Source organism: Marmota marmota, unplaced genomic scaffold (assembly GCF_001458135.2).
Source record: "Marmota marmota marmota unplaced genomic scaffold, marMar, whole genome shotgun sequence".
Taxonomy (NCBI): Eukaryota; Metazoa; Chordata; class Mammalia; order Rodentia; family Sciuridae; genus Marmota; species Marmota marmota.
In genome coordinates this window covers 4,393,083-4,405,028 of record NW_025999853.1, presented here as the reverse complement: position 1 = coordinate 4,405,028, position 11,946 = coordinate 4,393,083, and the positions used below count along the sequence as shown (strand labels likewise).

The window sequence follows — 11,946 nt, the reverse complement described above, 5'->3', positions numbered from 1 at the left end:
CCTTCTCACACTCCAGGTGAGACACACCTTCTCACACTCCAGGGGAGAGCACACCTTCTCACACTCCAGGTGAGACACACCTTCTCACACTCCAGGTGAGAGCACTCCTTCTCACACTCCAGGTGAGACACACCTTCTCACACTCCAGGTGAGAGCCCACCTTCTCAAACTCCAGGTGAGACACACCTTCTCACACTCCAGGTGACAGCACACCTTCTCACCCTCCAGGTGAGAGCCCACCTTCTCAAACTCCAGGTGAGCTGCTTATAGTAAACCTCCCCCGCTGGATGTTAAACCCCTTAAGAGCAAAGGCTATGCCAGAATTATAAAGTCTCAATACCACAAGCCTTACTGCCCTTCTTGCTTCCTCTTTTTCGTCACATTTCACATCTCATCCATCACAAGTTCAAGTGCCTCTATTTTCAAGTTTTTTTTTTGACCACTTCTCGCCTCTCTCATGATCCTCATCCAAGTTACTGTCGTCTGTCCCCCATGAACTACTGCAATAGTCCACTCACTGATCCTTCCGTGTCCACCCTTGCCCTGACAGTTTCCCTCCCACACACGTTCAGAATGACCCTTTAAAAATATGGTGAACATTTGCAAATCCCCTATTCAAGAAAGTGTTTGTATTCAGAATCTTCTGGATAAAAAGTATTAAAAACTTAACAATATGAAAAAACTAAAGCAATTTGGGGGGTCCAGGGGAGTACAGATCTGGATAGACACTTTGCCAGAGAGGTTATAAGGATGGCAACTATACACATGAAAAGATAGTCAACATCATTAGCAAATTAGGGAAATTGAAATTAAAACCATAGTGACATTCCACTAAGGTCACAGGATGTTTGAATTAAAGTCAATACTGACAATACCAAATGCTGACAAGGACACAGAGCCACTGGAACTTTCACACCTTGCTGACGGAAATGCAAAATAGCACAGCCAGTGTGGAAGATAATTTTGCAGTTTTTTATAAAGTTAAATGTCAACTTAATCTGCGTCCTGTGGCGTATATCCCAGGAAGACAACTCCTTCCTGGGTATTCACCCTAGAGAACTAAAAACTTATGTTCACATAAAACCTGAACACAAATACTTAAAGCACCTTTATTCCTAATCCCACAAAGCTGCAAACAACCCCAATGTCCTTTAAGGAGTGAACAGACAGTCATGATTTATCTCCACCGTGAAACACCAGCCGGCAATAAACAGGAACAACTCCTGAGTCACACAGCATGGACGACCTCCAAAGACACTGTGCCGGGGGAAAGAAGCCAGCCTCGGAGGGTTACATACCAGGGGATTCCATGTATGTGACATTCTTTAAAAGTGACATATGTGTCGAGCGCGGTGGCGCATACCTGTAATCCCAGCGGCTCAAAAGGCTGAGGCAGGAGGATTGAGTTCAAAGCCAGCCTCAGCAAACGTGAAGCACTAAGCAAGTCAGTGAGACCCTGTCTCTAAATAAAATACAAAATAGAGCCGGGGATGTGGCTCAGTGGTCCAGTGCCCCTGACTTCAATCCCTAGTACCAAAAAAAAACAAAAACAAAGTGACATTTGTGACATTCTTGGAAAGACACAACTATAAGGATGGAGAGCAGCTCCATGGTTACCAAAGGCTAAAGGCGGGGCATTGGAAACCTTCGAAGGACCGCAGGAGGGACCTTGCTATGTGGAGGATGGTGCGTTGATGTGCGGGTTCCTCACCATGGTGCTGGTAGCTGCGTGAATCCGTACATGAGCTAAACGTCATTGAACAACACACCCAAACAAACACAATTTTACCATGTGATAATTTAAAAACAAAAATCAATTAAAATAGCAAGCGAATGCTGGTAATTACCTTGCTCAAAACCTCCAACTTAGGATAGACTCCAAAGTCTCCTGCATGGGCCATGTGTCCCCAGCAGACCTGGCTTTGGGTACCCCTCTGATCACATCTTCCCTAATTTTTGCTTCCCCCTCCTCTCCACCTGCCCAGGGACTTGCTTCCTGTTCCCTCCTCTTGCAACTCTTTTCCATAGATATTTCCAAAGCCTACTCCCAAACTTCCTGGCTCTGCAGAACATGAACTCCTCAGGGCGCTGCTCTGACTGACTTCCTACAGTGACATCTTCCTAGGCCTTTATCCCACTTTGTTTTTCTTCATGGCACTAATTACTAAGTGACATCATACAGCATATTTGTTTTATGGTTATTTTCTACCTTCTCCACCAGAATATGAGATCCAGGTGAACTGGAACCTTGTCTGTACTGTCCCCAACAGATCCCCAGCCCTTAGAAGGCTTCCTCCCAAAGGGTAAGAGCTCCATAAATATTTGTTGAGCTCCCCGGAAATGGGCATTCAATAATGCAATTCCCAGGGATTTGAATTTGAAGCTATACACTGGCGCGAAAACTTCTTTGTCTCATCCCTCAAATCACCAGCTCACTTGGCCCCTGAGTAAAGCAGCCCCAGCCCAGAATATTCACGTCAGTCATTCCTGCTTCAAAACCGTATTCAATTCAACATCTCCCTTCCAGTGCAACCTTCTGGTGCTTACTTAGGTAACGGGCATGAGGATGAGCCAGGAGGGGCTCGGCTGTAAGCACATGCATTCTTAGAGAAACGTCACGTGAGGGATCCCAAGAGCTTGTAGAAAGCTTCCTCGAGATGCTACTAATGTGAGCAAAGTAGTTTGAGATGAGATTGAAGAAAGAAAGAAAGAAAGAAAGAAAGAAAGAAAGAAAGAAAGAAAGAAAGAAAGAAAGAAAGAAACCCAAACAACAACATCTCCCTGTAACACTTTCCAAGGAGAATGAATAAATTCACATTTATTGATCCTACTCTGTAGGTTCCAGGCTCTCTCTCCACATCCTCCATTATTCCTGCCATACACCCTCTAGGGTAGGTCCCAGGAGTCCCATTTTCACAAGTGAGACAAGTGAGAACACTGAACAGAGAAAGGTTAAGTGACAAACCAAATGTCACACGACGATAGGTAACATCTGGCATTTGAACTCAGGTCTGTGGCCCCTCCGAGCCAATTCTTTTAGAAACTTTGGATTTTAGAAGCAAAAGTGAACAGGAACCGGAGAATCCAGAAAGGCCAACCCGGATGAGAGGAGCCACACTCTTTAAAACTTTTCAAAGACTGGCCCAGACAAGTCTGGTAGGCCAGGATGCCGGTCACCCTCCACCCACCTATCTATTCTGCCACAGTTCCTGGGCTGGGTGTTTCCACATGGAGCATCTCATTGAATTTTTATTATCATTAAAAACACTGAGCATGTAGGGAAGTATTAGAGCTGTTTATGCAAACTGGCAAGCAAGCAAAAGCACCTGAGAATCCTCTGTGTCACCTGTACCAGCTTATGGCTTGACAGTTACCTTAAAGACAGAACAGGAGGAAAACACAGACCGATTTTCTTTTTCTACCCTTTAGTCTAGGCCAGTGTTTTGCACACTGGTTACAGGAATTGCTGTTCAGGGTTGCATACACAAACACTATGTATAATGCATATTTTTGATGGTTAAAATATTTTCAAGGGTATTTTTGGCTATGCATAATTTCCTGCCTGTAGTATGGCTTTGGAACCCAAAGAATGAGTAAGACACAGCCCTTATGTACTCTGACTTCCCCTCAGTTACTCTTGGCTTGAGAAATGATCAAGAAATCTTAGATTTAGAAGGGACATTAAAGGCTGTGAAGTCTGACTCCTTGCCAGGGCAGAAAGCTCTGGGGTTTTCTGCCCGCTTCCAATAAAAAGGGCAAGTATGGTGGACTGTGCCCCCCGACCAGCTCCTGGTCAGCGTACTCTTCCTAACTGCCACCAGCTGCTATAGCTTTTTCCTCCAGACCTGTACAATAATAATAAGCCCTCCTCTTTCCTAGGATAATCTTTTGAATATGTGAAGCCTGGTGTTAGAATAATACTTTTTTAAATGTGATAGTGGTCATGAAGTGAATCAAGTACTCACCCAGCACTTTTTAATAATTACTGGATGGTTTTTGTTTCTGGGTGTATATTACCATTCATCTATGATATTGGCACCCCCCCACCCCGCCCCGACACACACACACACAAGACAGATCCACTAATTAGTTAAGATTAACATTCTGGGAGCCGCACCTTAGAAACATGCAGCAGAGTGGGAAAGACAAAGAACAGAAACCATGTGGCAAGAGCTCTTACAGGCCAGCCTCACATGAGGGACAGGGTCAGGGTCTCAGCCCCTCCACTGGGAAACATGACTGACTTGGGAGTGAGACCACTCATAAACGCTGCTCACATACTAAACCTGTTCCAGGAAAACGACCAGGTCTAACGCCAGCTTGCTTACTGCCCTTCATGTCCCAGACGCCCACCACAATGTCAAGTGCCAGACCTGTGTTCCATGGGTCTAGTCTGCTGGCCCTTCAAAGGGGCCTGGAGGTGAGAATAACTCAGTTCACCTCATCTCAAAGTTCCCGAATGAAAGCTTTAAAAACCTCACTAATGGTAAATACAGCTTCAGACACCTAGGACAGGGGCTGGGTCTTCATCTCTTGCTTTCACAGAGTGACCTGGAACAGATCACCTAACTTTGCTGGACCTGCACTCTCTCAGCTATGAACTGACAGATCTGTTCCAAACAATGTTGCAAGGTTCCTTTGAGACACAGTTGCTCTGCTTTTCGGTAGTCAGACAGTAAATTGGACCATCCCCAATAATCTGGGCAAGCAAGTCTCTCTCAAAGTCAGTGCACAATTGCTAGTGAAAAGAAGAGCATGCAAGGAAGCGGTGGTAGGACAAGAATTCCAGATCCAGACCCACCCTCACCCTGCCATGTGCTGCCCCCCGGTGTATTCACCTGCCCAGGTTTAAATACCAGCCTTAACGTTGCCCCGGTGGATGATCTTGGGCAAGTCCTTCAACCTCCACACGCCTTGATTTTCACATCTGTAGGATGGAGTCAATTCCACCTACTCCCGGGGATGGTGAGAGAGGGCAATGACTAAAGTACATGTAAAGCGCCTAGCACCCAGAGGACACAAGCTGCCTGGGTCCCTTTACTCCAACATTCTTTACCCGTCAACCCCACTTAATCAACAGGCTCCGATCCCAAAGGCTTAGTGCAATCCAAAGCACAGATGACCAGGTAAAACCAGCTGGTCTGACTCCTTCCTACCTCTGTGGTTTACAAATGAGGGAGGTGAGGCTCAGAGGGGCTGGTGACATGCTCAACGACCCACGTGTTCTTCAGCAGCAAAGCCTCCACACTGAGTGGCAGACGTCAAGGGTCACACAAGACACAAAGAAAACCCTCTGCAGCCTCCATTCTCCCTAAAGAAATTGGGAACTCCCACGTATAACTGAATTCTAAAAAGAAAAAAATAGCAGAACTTTCTATTTCTGTATCTTTTTAGAAGACTGCAAGAGACAGGTAGCATTGTAGTAGGCCTAAGGAAGGCAAGGGTACCTTGAATTGCCTGTGACAGGAAGCCAGTTTCCTGCAGGCAGCCCTTCCCAGGTCCTCTGCTCCCCACTCCTATCCCCACTTCTACTCTTTCTGATCTGCCCCTTGGGCAGGCATGCACACACTGGGATCCTTCCTGGACAAGGTGAGAAGTTGCAAGCTGGGGTAATATCTATACTCCATTAAACACAAATAAGAAAACCATCATAACCATGCCATCTACAACACAAGCAGGATTCCTCTCCCCACCCTGAGAGCCCCAACCTGGAACACTTACGAAAGTGTCCCAATTCATTAAGGCACACTGATATCTCAAGGGTCAGGAACCCAAAGGTTCCCCTCAAACAATATGATCAAGCCTTCAGGAATGTCTGGAGAAATCCCAGCCCAGAGTCTGTCCGTTCCACTCCGCTGAGGTAGAGCACTACAGAAGGAGCCCAGACAATGTAAGGAGGGGCCTGGTCTAGAGCTGGCTTTAGAGATAGAGGCTGAGCGGCCCCCTTCCTGCCTCTGTTCCCAAAGGAAAGCCTTATCTTCAGGGAGCATTTACAGAAAGCTGCACCCAGGACATGTTCGTTTCTAGGTCCAAGAGAGCATATTTCCAGTGGTGCCTGTCAGTCTCTGAGGGTCCTAATCCAAGCCCCACATCGTGCACATTAGCAAACAGATCCAGAGAGGGAGACTGTCCTGCCCAAGCTCACACCGCAGGCCACCGGCAGCCTGTACCTGACCTTCAGCTTAGGGCTCCTTCCTCCCACTGCCCCAGGGCTTCTCCCCACCAGACCCACTCCCTCTTCCAAAACCTTGGGCTCACCTCCTGGTTCTGAGGATTCCACCAGGTTGAACAAATGCTCAGAAGCAGGTGGCAGTTTAGCAATTCATCAGGGGGACATGGGGCTGTGCCCATCCCAGGTGGCTAGGAGAGACTGCAGCAGGGAACTTTGAAAGGGCTCCCTTTTCGCTAAAGAATCCTCCTCCGTCTCCTCCTCCTGCCCCTCCTCAGTCCTCCTCCCCTGTAGTACTACGGGGGACATGTGCTCTGCTTGGGAGGAGGTGAGGAGGAGAGGCTGGCTGTTATTGGAAAGAGAAGGGTAACAGTCTGCTGGGCCCTGCCACATACTCACACCTAGCAGAAGCAGGGGGGCGGTGGGGGGATGGATTCTGCTGCCACAAAATTATTAACCCTTGGGCTCCAGCTCTGCTCCTCACCCAGCAAAGCAGGAGAAACAATACACTTAACCAATGGAGTGCCAGCCCAAGACATTACATCACCAGACAGCACAGTCATTGGCTAATAATTCCTAGAAGGCAAAATTCTGCTTCTAGGTGCTTAACCCTTTCACCGTCACCACAGCAAAGAGTATTTGGTCTAAACCCATGGTTCCTAAACTTGCTTCTAGCAGAACCATCTGGGGTGCTTCCTAAATGTACAGATTGTTACAGTCCGTCTTGGAACATCTAAATCAGAACCTTCCAAGGGAGCATGGAGATATATATATATATATTAAACAATGAACAGAACATGAGGGACTCTGTATCTTCAAATGAGATAACATTATTCTGAGCATTGACAATGTGCCCAACACCTTGCGACATCATTTCATTTATTTCCTACACGGAGCAGTGAACATTAATGGTTCTGTTTCACAAATACACAAAGGAAGGTCCAGAGGAGACAAGTCACTTGCTCAAGGGATAAAGCCAGCCTGTTTGATACCTCCTCGAAGCTCCCACCTAAAGTGAAGCCAAGACATTGGTTTACATGCTGCCTCCAGGATCACAGGACACAGAGATGCTCTTGATGAGATGGAAAGTGCCAGTGACCTGGGAATCCTGGGGAATGAAGGGAAGGGGAATTCTCAGAGCAGGTGTTCCAAGGTCACCGACCTCCAGGGAGTCTGCTCTTTCTCAAGTTCATTCCTTCTGCTCCTACTGCAAACCTAAGCCTCCTCCCACCTCCAAACCTGAGATAGGTATCCCTGATCTTGCTTCTAAGGTCCCCATATCTGTGGTCAGTTGCTTGTGTGGTGGGTAATACCAGGCGATAAGAGCCATATCTACTTTCTCCACCGATGTAGGCCAGCATAGAACAGCCCTATGTGAATACCTAGTCATGGCTCTAGGAAAGAAGGGAGGAAGGGAGGGAGGTATTTGCTTAGTTTCTAAATGACATCATGCTAGTATGGAAAGGCAAGGGACAAGCAGTCTGGAGAGCCTGTGAATATATTATCTGACCCTGAGCAAGTTCATTTTGGGGGGAATCTTTAATTTTGACATATGAAAATGAGAATAGTAGCACCTTCTTCTTAAAGTAGTAATGAGAATCAGAGTAAAAAAATGATTGAGGACTTCAATTTTCTCCTCTACACTCTGTCCCCAGAACTCTTCTGTCTTATCGACTGGCAGATCTAAGTGCTACCAACGGCCATATTTATATCTGCAATCCAGACTCAACTTCAAGACCCTACACTTATGTCCCATGCCTATCTCCACACGGATAGTTTATGGGCATCTCCAAAAGGGTACTTGAATTTAGTCCCACACATACAACCTGCTCCTGACCTGTTTCTTCCATATGTGAATAGTGTTTGCATCTACCCAATCTTTTTTTTTTTTAATTGAGGTGAAATTTACACAACATTAACCATTTTACATTAACCATTTTAAAAGATACAGTTGAGTGGCATTTAGTACCTTCACAATGTATGTAGCTACCACCTCTACCTAGTTCCAAACCATTTTCATCATACCAAAAGGAAACCATTCAACAATTACAAAGCCATGTCCCAGACACCCTTCTCTCTCAGCCTCAATCTGAGACATCAATCTGCTGACTCTATGAATTCACATATTCTGATTATTTCATAAAAAGCTAACCATGCAATCTATAAATTTTGTGCCTAGCTTCTTTGATGTATATTTTTACATTTGCAAGCTCATTCATGTGGTAGCATGTAGTAGTACTTCATTTATTTTTATGGCTGAGTAATGTTTTATTGCATGTATAGACCACCTTTAGTTTACCCATTCACCCACTGATGGACATCTGGCATTTACACAGTCTTAAACCACATGCCTGGCAGTCATCCTTCATCCCTTTCTTTTTTGTCTTTCCCCATTCTAACATATCAGCAAGTCCTGTCCATTTTACAACCAAAATAGAGTTCAGCTCTTTCTGCCTTCCTCCAACACCCTGGCCATCCTCTGGGCCAGACACTCGGATCTCTCCCACTAGCTTCTGGTTGGTTACAAGGTCCCATTTTTTCTTCTCTCTAATCCACTTTTCACTTTGTGGCTTTTGGGATCCTTTTAAAACATGACTAGGTCACTCATTCATTTAAGCAGCATTTACTGAGCACCTTTTGTCATGGAGTTTGCCTCCTAGACACATGACAAAAGAAAAAAAAAAGAACAGGTATATGCTGCTAGATAAGGTCATTACTAGGCTTCACATCTTTCAATGACTTCATTGTGCACTGAATAAAATCCAAGCTCCCCATGATCTTCAAGGCCCCTCAACTTCACACTCCCCTCCAATGGCTCCATGAAACTTATCCATCATGCTCCAATCATGGTGGGCTCCGTTCATTCATCTTGTGGTCCCTGGACAAGCTGTTCTATCTGCCTCTTGATTTTGGCATTGCTGAGTCTTTCTTATCCCCCATGCCTCAGTGTGAATATCCCTTCTCTGAGTGACCTTCCCTGACTGCCCTGTGAAGCAGATCCACCCTTCATTCATTTCATTCATTCAAGAAATATGTGCTAAGCACTGCTGGGCTCTTGGGATAAAGTGATATATGATCCCCTGGAACCTGTAGTCTAGTGGGGAGAACCAGCAGCCGGGAAGTGGATAGATAAACGAGTCCTCTGAAGGGGGATCTGCTTTACACCTGAGGGACCAAAGGCCTTTCCAGGAGGTTATGTTGAAATTGAATCATGAGTGTCCACTGGAAAGAGCCCATCATTCCCTGTCACATCCTGGCTCTGCAGTGTGATGCTCCATCCTTCAATGTTTGCCTTTCAAGAGTCAAAGTACTTAATGTCCTTCTCTGTCTCCTTAGTAGACTAAACTGTATCCCCAGCACCTAGGACAGCTCCCACTGCTTGGGAGGTACTCCTTACCCATTGCTTGAATTAACATGTGTCTAAATGAATGAACAATGAATCAACCAATCCACCAATGAAAGCACTTTGTAGAATGTAACAAATCATATATTTGGGCCTGGTAATATTACTATTGTTTTGTGGCCAAAGGACATAGACCCTATTGGGTTTTGGATAAGACTGAGTTGCCTGCAAGGTGAGAATAAAAGTCCCTAACTTTGAGTAATCCTGGGCAAGTATGAGAGAATCTGTAAACATAATGGGCACTCAATAATGGGATCCAGTGGCCACTGTGGTGTCATTATTGGAGTCTCCTCATGAAAACTGATTTATTTAATTAAAACTCCAAAATTCATTTTCAGATACAGTCAAGAAACTTAAAGGAGAGAGAAATGAATACTCTCTAAGTATCTGCCAAGTGCCAGGCACAGCACAAACACTATCTCATTTACTTCCCAAAAGTTGTCCTGGAGAGTGTAGTCCGTGCTGTGGGACGGCTCTCCACAACCGAGACACTCATTACCTCCCCAGGTCCAGCTGCCCCTAGGGAGTCCCTATGCAGGAACTGTTCTGCTGAAGGGTCACCTAAAGTCATGCCCCCTTCCTGGGAGCAGCCTGCACCCACTGGCTGGTCAGTATGGGGCTTCAAAGGCCTGGCCCCTTGCCTCAGTGGGTGGATCGAGGCCCCTCTCACACTGCATCACTGTCCAACTTCTGCCTCTGCCCCATCCTGCTTCCCTCACTGTTTATCCTCTTGAGGTGTAAGGACACTTTTCAAGAATCTGCTTGTCTACAAATCTCAGAATTTCTGAGTCTTTTTCCATGGAATGCAACCTATGAACGGTGGTTATAGTGATTTCTCTTTATGTAAAACAAACAAACAAACAAACAAACAAAAAACAACCAGAAGTTTGGGAGATTGGAAATGTCTGCAAGGCACTTAGCTAAAGTGACTTTATGGTCTGATTTCCAAGCAAACCCATGTTCTTTCTTCCATACCAATCTACACACAGCCCTGTCTCTGACAGTAGAGAATGGATGTGTACAAAACAGAAAGGGGAGCCTGATGAAAGGAAAAAGGCACACAGAGTTCCAGAAGTTGAGAAAAGGAGAGCAAAACACCCTTCAAAATCCTCCAGAGGTCATCCTGGATGACTAGATCCAGGCACAGGCTCCAGAAACAACACAAGAATGATGTGCAGGTTGCAGAAGCAAGCATCACGTGGGCAACGGCTCCCACCTGAATCCATGCCCAGAAGCTGGGGAACAGCGCTCCATGTCAGACAGCAGCCTTAAGGGGCCAGGGTTTTTGCAGCCAAGTCCCCCAAACACCAGCTGCTACTACTTACCAGCTTGCCGATGCCAGCCTCCGTGGATTGTCCACAGAGCTGCCAGAGTGATCTGAGCACTGGTTAGAATTCTTCCACAGCCCTTCTGCACCCAGGCCAAAGTTCTAAATATTCTTAAGGCTGCATTTTCAGGTCTGCACGGTTTAGCCCCCTGTCACATGGACATTTCCTATGCACAACATCTGGTCCTAAGTTATTGTCTGATGTAGGATGATCTAATCAGGAGGCTTGACTTCTTAGTTCCTGCTTCCCTCACGAGAGAAAATCAACCTGGAATTCCTGCTATGCCAGCAGAGCCCACCCCATCCTTCACTCACGTAGTTTTCAGTCTGGCAACCCCTCCCCTCCCAGTCTTCCAAGTCCCCACTCATTGGCCACCTCCACTCTGATACCTCCCTGGCTCCCTCGCCGTCTACTGCACTGAATCGTTCTTGTGACTATCCCTCAGCCCCAGGAGCTCCCCCAAGGCCTTTCTTCGTGCGGCTCGGGCTTAGCACGGTGTCTGGCGCTCAGCCCGCAGGAGCCAAACAAGTACCGAATAAATACAGCAGGCGATACACCGGGGCAGGTCTCCGCTCTTAACTTGGCCACGCAACCGCTCTGAGATTTCTTCCTGCGCCTCGGGGTAACTGGAAATAGGAAAAGGCAAGACAAATCGGACCCTAGCCCCAAGGCAACAGGTCGCGAGGACTCTAAAGACTTAGGGCAGCTGCTGGGTGCAGAGCCCCGATCCTGCTACTGCGGCTCCCGGCTCCCAGCAAGCTCTGCCCCCGGGCCCCCGCGCAGACTCTAGGAGTCACGATCTGGCGCCCCGGCTCTGTGCCCCGCAGGCAGTTCCCGCACGCAGACCAGTCGGTCCGAGGGTCCAGCGCCGGGCCCGTCAGCAGCAGCTGGGGAAGGGGCTCGGCTCGCGGCTCCTCGCGTCACTCCCAGGCCCTCGGCTCGCCCGCACCCGCGGGCACGGAGCCGAGCTCCCGGGGAGGCACCCGCCGCCAGGAGGCACCGGCATTTCGGCTCCGGGCTCGGGCTCTCGGCTACCAGCAGATGCC

The 11,946-nt window shown here is 47.2% G+C and overlaps 1 protein-coding gene across 3 annotated transcripts in view; it reads right to left on the bottom strand.

Moving 5' to 3' along the window:
• Nucleotides 1-11,921, bottom strand: part of Syn3 (synapsin III) — a 444,971-nt gene extending 433,050 nt beyond the window's left edge. The window contains exons 1-2 of one of the 3 annotated variants that reach the window (XM_048802432.1): nt 11,433-11,920; nt 6,259-7,277 (exon numbers count right to left, since the gene is read on the bottom strand). The gene's annotated coding sequence lies outside the window, so the exon portion shown is untranslated. Of the gene's footprint in view, nt 1-6,258 lie in introns of all 3 variants that reach the window. The other 2 variants (XM_048802433.1, XM_015482794.2) reach the window with 2 other exon arrangements.
• Between the last annotated feature and the right edge of the window lie 25 nt (nt 11,922-11,946).